The following is an 8,945-nucleotide window of genomic DNA, read 5'->3' as shown; positions in this document are numbered from 1 at the left end:
TTCTGCGTCGGCGGTCGCTGGGTTGGGTGGGATTTCCCTCCCCAGACCCACGCGGACATTTAAGCCACCGAGTCTTTTGTTAGCGGTCAGTGGGTGAATGGTGGTGGTCGATGGATGGAGGGGGAGACGTGTCTTAACTGTGGCCTGGTGGGACATCGTTAGGTCCCGGGAGCTGCTCTCAGAAGACAGTTCTCACAAGGGGACAAGTGAGGGGGCTTCCTGTCTCTCTCTGCTTCCTGCTCCCCATGCGACCCTCCCTCTGCCTCGCCAGATGCCCGAGCTTGGACTGTGAACCTCCCAAAGAGTAAGCTCAAACCCTCCTGTGCAGCGCCTCTCAGGAATTCCAGTCGACGTAGCAGTTGGCTGCCTGACCTGCAAGAGCCGTATGATGGACAGGACAAGGCAGAGGGAGCCTGAGAACGGGGTCCCACCGTCGGGGAGACAGACAGGGCTCAACTTCAAGTTCAGCACCAGGCAGGTGGGAACCCGCAGCTCAGGAGCTGGGGCAGGGGCAGTCACCGGATAGACCACGACTACAGAAAGCACCAAGGATCCCTCGCTGGGAGCCGAAGCTTTCTCCCATCCAAGTACTAACCAGGCCCGACCCTGCTTAGCTTCCGAGATCAGACGAGATCGGGCGCGTTCAGGGTGGTATGGCCGTAGACAGCCGAAGCTTTCTCTACAGGAACAGAAAACGGTCAGGGCCTGGAGGAGAGAGATTCCTGGGATTTGTATCTGATACAGGAGCCTCACTGGTGAAGCCTTGGCCTGGTTACAATTAGAGGGACGCACGGGTTGATAGGAACATGAAAATCGGACCACGTAACCAGCCTTATGTAACGAATTGTATTTCTTTAGCCTGAATGTTGTATGGGAGCAGAGCTTAGGACTGTGGGGGTGGGGAGGACACCTCCCCCATTCAGCATCGTTGACCAAACCTTGCTGATGAGGTCCGAGTGAAGTTGGAGGTTAGGGATGTGAGGGGTGGAGGGCCTGAGTGGGTGAGTGGGCTCCAGCAGGCTTCGTGTGGAGGGGCTGTGTCTCTTCCACCTGTCTGTATGATGGCAGAGGGCGTTGTTATCTGCCTGGGAGGGTTCCCTGCCTGGCATTGTGATGCCAAAGACCACCCACCCACCCTTCCCTCGACATCGGGACAACCATGTAAGGATGTGATGCTAAGGGAGGTACCTGTGTCTGCACCTGCTGCCCCCGAGCTCCTGAGACCCTTGTAATCTGCTGAGTGATGGGGGTGCCCAGGGCATCTTTTGTTCTGATCCCTGGCCCTCAGAATGTGCTGGGCGATAGGAGAACTTTTTGGTCTAAGATGGTGACTCCTGGTAGGCTGTGGCATGGGGGCTGCTGCTCAGAAAGACGGCGCCATGGTGGGACGCTGGGAACTCTCAGCCCAGTCCCATCCCCCAGAAGAGGGGAGGGGCTGGCGGTTCAGTTACTGACCCACCACGCCTGCGTGTTGAGTCCAGGACACTCAGGGACTTCTGGGCTGAAGACCAGCTGGAGGGCGGAGCCTGAGGAGGAGGGCGTGGCGGCTCTGTGCCTCCCCACCAAACCCTGTCCTGTGTGGCTTTTGTCTGGTGTTCATCTGTGCCCTGTGCTGCGTCCTGCACAACACCCAGGCAGAGCTGAGGAAGGTCTCCCCGAGTTCCGGGGGCCCCTCCAGCAAAGTCCTGGGACCTAGGAGGGCGGTGCAGGAAGCCCTGACTTGTGGCTGCTTGGTCAGCAGTTCCCAAGGCTCCCACCTGCTGCTGGCCTCGGCCGCGGGGAGCAGCCCTGTGGGATGGGGCGCTGACTCTGGCTCCGGGAAGATGCTGTCAGGACGGATGTGTGGGAAAGCGCCCGCACGCCTGGTCGCAGCACAGAGGTGTTCTTCCTGGGCCGAGAGTGGAGTGGGAGAAGACGGCTTGTTGTTTTGCTGCTAGGTGCGCAGCCTCCCCCGCCTGGTCTGTCACCTGGCTGCCTCTGTTCCAGCCAGATGTGCCAGGACAGCTGGGTCTCCCTCACCTTCCTCCTCTGCAGGGTGTCTGTCTAGACAGCGAACAAAGAACGGCAGGGGGTGAGTGCTGTGCTCCCCCAACAAGTTGAGGTCCTACCCCCCCGCCCCGCCCAGGGTGACCCTTCTTGGAAATGGGGCTGGTTGCAGACGTGATGGGCAGAGGAGGTTGTTCTGGGGGAGCTGGGCCCCTAGGCCCTGTGACTGGCGTTGTGGCAAGAGCAGGAGAGGAGACAAGGAGAAGGCCTCGTGGGCGTGGAGGCGGAGGTGGGGTGCTGTAGCCGCAAGTCCCAGGAGACCAAGGAGTGCCCAGGACACCGCCACAGGCCAGGGGAGGCCGAGGAGCACCAAGGAGGGGCAGGAGAGGGCAGGTTCAAGGGTGGCAGCAGGAGCGGGAAGGGGCAGGGCAAGGGAGGCGCCTCTGTAGGGCTCCGAGGGGGCGTGGCCCTGGGGACACCTTGATTTCAGATTCTGGCTTTTAGAACCGGGAGAAAATAAATTTCGGTTGGTTTAACCCATTGTGTCCCCTTGTCCTATACTTAGGACATGTAGAAGGACTTACACTGAGCCATAAATACACTGCTTAGGGCAACTCTGAAAGAGCCGTTGTGCCGCTGAGATGTTTGCAGAACGGATAACTTGGGACATAAGGGGTTAAGCCACGCAGTTTGTGAGACTTGGCAGCTGCGGGGTGTGGGGGGCGGTGGGGTGGGGTACAGCCAGCAGAGGGGGCATCAGGAGTTTCACGGTGGTTATTCTTGGGGACTTCACGCCCCCGGGTGGAGGTCTTCCAGACCTTCGGATCCTTACCTGTCTTTCCCGGGGTTGGAGCCTCTGTGGTCTGAGTGCTGGGGTCTCCCCCAGACCCCTAGGCTACAGGCCAATGCCTGACGTGGCAGCGTCCAGACGTGGGGCCCCTGGGAAGGGTCTGTGTGGTGAGGACTGCACTTCCACGGAGGGGATGAGAGAGGTGAGGGGCGCTCCCTTGCTCCTCTGCCACCTGGAGCCGCAGCGGCAGGTGCAGCAGACACCACCCCGGCCCGCAGCCTGGCTTCCGGCTGCTTCGTGCCAGAGCCAGGAGCCGTGTCTGCTGTCGGGTGCTATGTGGCAGCAGCACCAGCCGACTAAGGCAGAAGCCATCAGCTCGCTCTCCTCGGCCAGCTTCCCTGCTGTCTCTCATCGCCTTTCTCTCCTTAAAGAGCCGAAAGAAAGCCGCCAGGGGCAACTGGGTGGTAGCAGGTGGTCCCAGAGTGACGTGAAGCCGTGCGTGTGGGGGCTTCCCCAGCTTGCGCTGACTCATCTCCGGGCAGTGCATGGCCGCCTCTGCCCTGCTGGCCGCCGGCATTCTTTACCGACGCCCCCCCGCCCCCCGCCCCCGCTCTCTGTCTTCCACTGTCCCCGGGACAGTCTCAATGACAAGTCTGAAAGAACTTGAGAGGGGACCATGGCACTACACACGCCCGTCCTCATCTGCGGTATCTGGTGGTGTAGAATTCGGCTGTGAGTGACAGAGCCCCCACAGTTTTCAGGAGAGATGGCTCGTCTTACTTGGAGTGGGGGAACAAAGCCACTAAAAAGCCCGAGAGTAAGAAAAGCACAAACCACAGAATCTGAAGACACGTTTCCCCCCTTACTTACTTTTTGAAAGATTCATTTATGTATTTGAAAGGCAGAGATACAGAGAGAGAGAGAGAGAGAGAGAGGTTTTCCATCCGCTGGTTCACTCTGCAAATGGTCACAATGACCGGGGCTGGGCCAGGCTGAAGTCAGGAGCCAGGAGCCTCTTCCGGGTCTCCCGCGTGGGTGCAGGGGTGCAGAGACTTGGGCCAGCGTCCACTGCTTTCCCAGGTGCATTAGCAGGGAACTGGATTGGAAGCAGGGCAGTTGGGACTTGAACCGGCACCCATGTGGTCTCTCATCACAGCACCTGTGCCCACCCCCCATCTTCAGAAGCCTCCCACGGGAATGCAGGCCCGGCTGTTGGCGGCACACGGATGCTTCCTGGCCGGCAGCTGCCTCTGGCCTCTTTGCTTCCTCATTGACTGAGTGAGCAAAATTAACCGCCGGTAGAAGTGATTCCTCCGGGGCCGGCGCCGCGGCTCACTAGGCTAATCCTCCACCTTGCGGCACCGGCACACCGGGTTCTAGTCCCGGTCAGGGCACCGGATTCTGTCCCGGTTGCCCCTCTTCCAGGCCAGCTCTCTGCTGTGGCCCGGGAGTGCAGTGGAGGATGGCCCAAGTGCTTGGGCCCTGCACCCCATGGGAGACCAGGAGAAGCACCTGGCTCCTGCCATCAGATCAGCGCGGTGCACCGGCCGCAGCGTGCCAGCTGTGGTGGCCATTGGAGGGTGAACCAACAGCAAAAGGAAGACCTTTCTCTCTGTGTCTCTCTCTCTCACTGTCCACTCTGCCTGTCCAAAAAAAAAAAAAAAAAAAAAAAAAGTGATTCGTCCCGAAAGTCTCTGTGCTCCTGGGAAAGACGGACAAAGTGGAAGACTGGGAGAATGCGGTAGACCTCCAGTGAAATGGGAGATGGCGGGTGCGTGCTCCCAGGGTCCTGCTCACATCTGGAACCTTCTCAAGGTCAAGTCTCAGGGGCTGGGCTCACTTGATGCAGGAACAGCAAGGTGAGGCAGCCCGAAGGCACCCTCTGCACAGGACCGGGAGGGACTTAGGGGACCAGCAGGACGTGTGCCTTTACCCAGAGTGGGAGAGCAAGGGACCCAATGTGAAGAAGACATTGTACACCTGAGGATCGAAGACAAATTTTTACCTCCTTCTTCTGTTACTCTCAGAGGGTGAAATACTGTGCTTACTGGGGGACTCGGTTTTAGTTGCTCCGCACGCACACGGTCAAGGCCATGACTTCTGCTCCTTGGGCACCGAGCACCTGTGCCGAGGGGTTTGCCGCACCCCACAGGTTCAATTCGTGCGGAGCGCTCAGAGCTACCCGTCCACTTTCAAGTTCCTCCTGTGACCCTGCACCTGGAAATATCCTTTCCCCATTCCGCCTCGACCCTCTGCGGCATTTCTCTGCGCAAGACGCCATCTCCCATCCCGACCAGGGTCCGCTGCTAGCCGCCATGCAGCCTCCCACGTGGGCACCACGGCCAGGTGCTGCAGAGACAGAAACAAGGCACAGCCTTAGGGGCAGGCGGACAGATGAACCAACAGGCACAATGAAGCCACAACTGTGCCCACTGCACGTGTCACAGGGCCCTGGGGAAGCCCCCGGGAAGAGCGGCTGGCTCGGGCATCAGGGGCCGGCCAGCGGCCAGCGAGGAACACGGCCGTCCCTCTAAACCAGCCCTGCGGAAGGTGGGCGTGAGGGGCCAGCGCGTCGGGGAAGGCGTTCTCAGCTTCCTTTTCTTTGAGCGTCTGCGTGGAGGCGCAGCAAGCACACGCCCACACGGCTGTCCTGGCTTCCCACTGCCCACTGCCCGGGGCCTCCATGAGCTGTGTGCTCTCTCAGCACCCGAGATGCGATCGGATGACTCACTTGTTTGGCCACCACCATCTGAGCAGTCGCGAAGGTGATTTCCCAAAAGGTTGATTTTACTGCGGGGATGTGGGTTAAACCCGAAGACCTCAGATCAGGGCCGTCCGAGGTGTTTAGCAGGAGTCTGTTCCCGACCTCTTCAGAAGATTTATCCTGCTCTACTTTTCTTCACATTAAAACAGTGCTCTCCAGCCACGTTATTTTATAAGGTATAAAAATTATTTTCTATGTTGAAGACAGATGAAAATGATTTTTATGTGAGGATAAATAATTTTGAGCAATTTAAAAATTTAAATTTAAAAATGGGGACCCCCGCTTTGGTGTAGCAGGTAAAGCCACCACCTGCAGCAGTGGCATCCCATATGGGCGCCGGTTTGAGTCCCGGCTGCCCCACTTCCAATTCAGCTTCCTGTTGGTGCCCCTGGGAGAGATGGTCCAAGTGCTTGGGCTTCTGCACCCATGTGGGAGACACAGAAGAAGCTCCTGGCTCCTGGCTTCGGATCAGCGCAGCTCCAGCCATTGTGCCCATTTGAGGAGTGAACCAGCAGATGGAAGACCTCTCTATCTCTGCCTCTGTCTCTCTGCAGCTCTGCCTTTTAATAAGTTTTTTTAAAAAAAGAAAAACAAAACAATAGCAACGGCCGGCGCCACCGCTCACTAGGCTAATCCTCCACCTTGTGGCACCGGCACACCGAGTTCTAGTCCCGGTCGGGGCGCCGGATTCTGTCCCGGTTGCCCCTCTTCCAGGCCAGCTCTCTGCTGTGGCCAGGGAGTGCAGTGGAGGATGGCCCAAGTGCTTGGGCCCTGCACCCCATGGGAGACCAGGGAAAGCACCTGGCTCCTGCTTTCGGATCAGCGCGGTGCACCGGCCGTGGCGCGCCGGCCGCAGCGGCCATTGGAGAGTGAACCAACGGCAAAGGAAGACCTTTCTCTCGGTCTCTCTCTCTCACCGTCCACTCTGCATGTCAAAAACAAACAAAAAACAAAAAAAAAAAACCAAAAAACCCAAAAACAGTGGAATGGAAGAAATCTATTTAGACATAGAACCACACCACAGAGCATTTTTTTGGAAAGGATTTATTTATTTATTTGAAAGGCAGAGTGACAGAGGGAGAGACAACGAGAGCTTCCATCTGCTAGCTCACTCCCCAGAAAGCCTCACTGGCTCAAGCTGGGTCAGGCCAAAGTCAGGAGCCAGGAGCCAGGGGCCAGGGGCCAGGAGCCAGGAGCCAGGGGCCAGGAGCCAGGAGCCAGGAGCCAGGGGCCAGGAGCCAGGAGCCAGGGGCCAGGAGCCAGGAGCCAGGGGCCAGGGGCCAGGAGCCAGGAGCCAGGGGCCAGGAGCCAGGGGCCAGGAGCCAGGGGCCAGGGGCCAGGAGCCCCCCTGGGTCTCCCAGGTGAATGTCAGAGGCCCAAGCACATGGGCCATGTTCTGCTGCTTTCCCAGGTGCATTAGCAGGGAGCTGGATGGGAAGCGGGGCAGCCGGGATTCAGACCGATGCTCACATGGGATGCCGGCAATGCCAGCAGCAGCTTGACCTGCTGAGCCACAGGGCGTGAGGGCTGGCTGTTGCCTTGTTGAGAACGGTGTCTGAACCTCTGCACCATGGCACCCTGGTCTGCTCTGTCTGCTGCTGGGCCATGTCCTGCAGCCCCTCCGGCCTCCACCCACCAGACACCAGCAGCACCCTCTACCCCCGGCGTCACCTGCCACAGGACCCCAGATGAGGGCCACTGGTGCAGACCCTGTGATTGGAGATAAGAAGTGGAGGCCCAGGGAGGGTGGACGATGGCCCTGGATGACACAGCTGGCCAGGCGCACACCCTGCTCTGGTGTCTGGCTGTTTTTGCAAAAGCAGATGGCCACAGAGGCTGCTGGTGGCTAACAGCTCGCTGCTCGTCCTGTTTGCGGCCGAGTCCTGGGCTCGGGCCCTCGAAATTGTGGCTTCTGTTCAGAAACTCAAGCTGCGGCTGCTGGAGTCGCCCCGGATGCGCAGGGAGCAGGTTCCAAGCGACCCAAACGTTCTCCAAGCTCACACTTGCTTTGTGAGAGGGCGTGTGTTCCACACACACACACACACACGCATGCACACACACACACGCACATGCACACATACCCTGTCGCTCCCCCTCTTCGTGGAGGAACGACACAGGACCCTGCGCTGTTCTTTTGTCTGCTCGGCCCTCCCCGGGTTTACTGCTGGTTCTTCCCGGGTTGGCTACCGTCCCTTCCACCTCCGTGGAAGGGCGGTTCCCCCTAGCCACTTTCCCCACTTCCACAGGGGAGCGGCACACCGCCGGCCGGCTCTTCTCGGGGGCTGCTCAGGTGTTCCCCTTAAATGTTCCTGGTGCATGTTTTCTTTCTCCTCCTTTATAGTCCTCTTCCACCAATCCCAACTCTGCTACCCACATGCCGAGTACGCTGCTCTCCTCCAATCAGGAGCAGGTCCTGCTGTTTATTGGTTGAACTGGAGGCAGCTGTGTAGAAGCTGTTTCCTCCTCTCCCAGCACCATATTGTGGGAGAGCAGATGCATAGAATAAGTCTTAATTCAAGTAACAGTCTAGTCCGAGTTGCTCCCCACACACCCAAACAAAATCCCTGCAGCCAGGCACAGCGGCTTTTCGTGGCCCTCACCATGTTCCACGGTGCTGGTGACTGAGGTCCGTGTGCCCGCCAGCCAGGAGACAAAGGCGCACGCAGCTCTGTTCCTGCAGCAGCGCAAGGCTGAGTTGCACACGGGGGCTTCTCTTCTGGGTCTCACACTCACAGGCTTAGGGAAGCATCAGTTCATGGTTCTGAAACCCCGTGCGCTTCCTTCGCCTCCTACCCAGCACGCCGAGCAACAAGTGCAGGAGAGAGCTAAGGGGGGAACACAGCCCCCCTCGGAGACTCCGGATGGCGCAGGGCTGCTTGGCAGGCCTGGCTTGCGTCTGCCACCCTGCAGAGCTGTTGTCGTGGAATCCAGCGACAAGGCTGGGAAGGACCCCTGGAGCCAGAGGAAAGAGCCGGTGACATTCAAGCTCCGCTCAATTTATGTCACTGTGCCAGTGACGAAATTCACAGCTCCTCTCTCCCTCAGGGTGCCGAGTGGCTCTCTGCCGGGACAAATCCTTGCCCTCAGCCGGTGCCAAGGTCCACAGCAGGTGCTGCGCCTTGCCGTGTGTTGTGATGACCTGCAGCTCCCAGAGCTAAGTCAAGAACACCACTGACGTCACCCGGAGGCTCAACGCCTTCCCAGGCTTAGGTGCCGGCCAGCGGCCGCGACAGCATCTGGGGCTGCCAGGCACAGGGGGAGCTGTGCTCCCGTGGCGAGACTCCTCGCTGCGCACAGCTGACGTCGGCTGCCCGCCGTCCAGTCGATGACCTGGAGTGGTAACAAACTCAAGTTCATGGGCACAGGAAATGCCGCCTGCTGGGGAGTGGGAGGGCCTCCTAGAGC

The 8,945-nt window shown here is 59.2% G+C and overlaps 1 pseudogene; it reads right to left on the bottom strand.

The window, feature by feature from the left end:
- Positions 1 to 534: 534 nt before the first annotated feature.
- LOC127493378 (5S ribosomal RNA) lies at positions 535 to 665 on the bottom strand (annotated as a pseudogene).
- Positions 666 to 8,945: the final 8,280 nt, after the last annotated feature.

The sequence above is a fragment of the Oryctolagus cuniculus genome, chromosome 5 (assembly GCF_964237555.1).
Source record: "Oryctolagus cuniculus chromosome 5, mOryCun1.1, whole genome shotgun sequence".
Taxonomy (NCBI): Eukaryota; Metazoa; Chordata; class Mammalia; order Lagomorpha; family Leporidae; genus Oryctolagus; species Oryctolagus cuniculus.
Note: the sequence above shows the minus strand (reverse complement) of the source record. Positions and strands in the feature narration are given on the sequence as shown.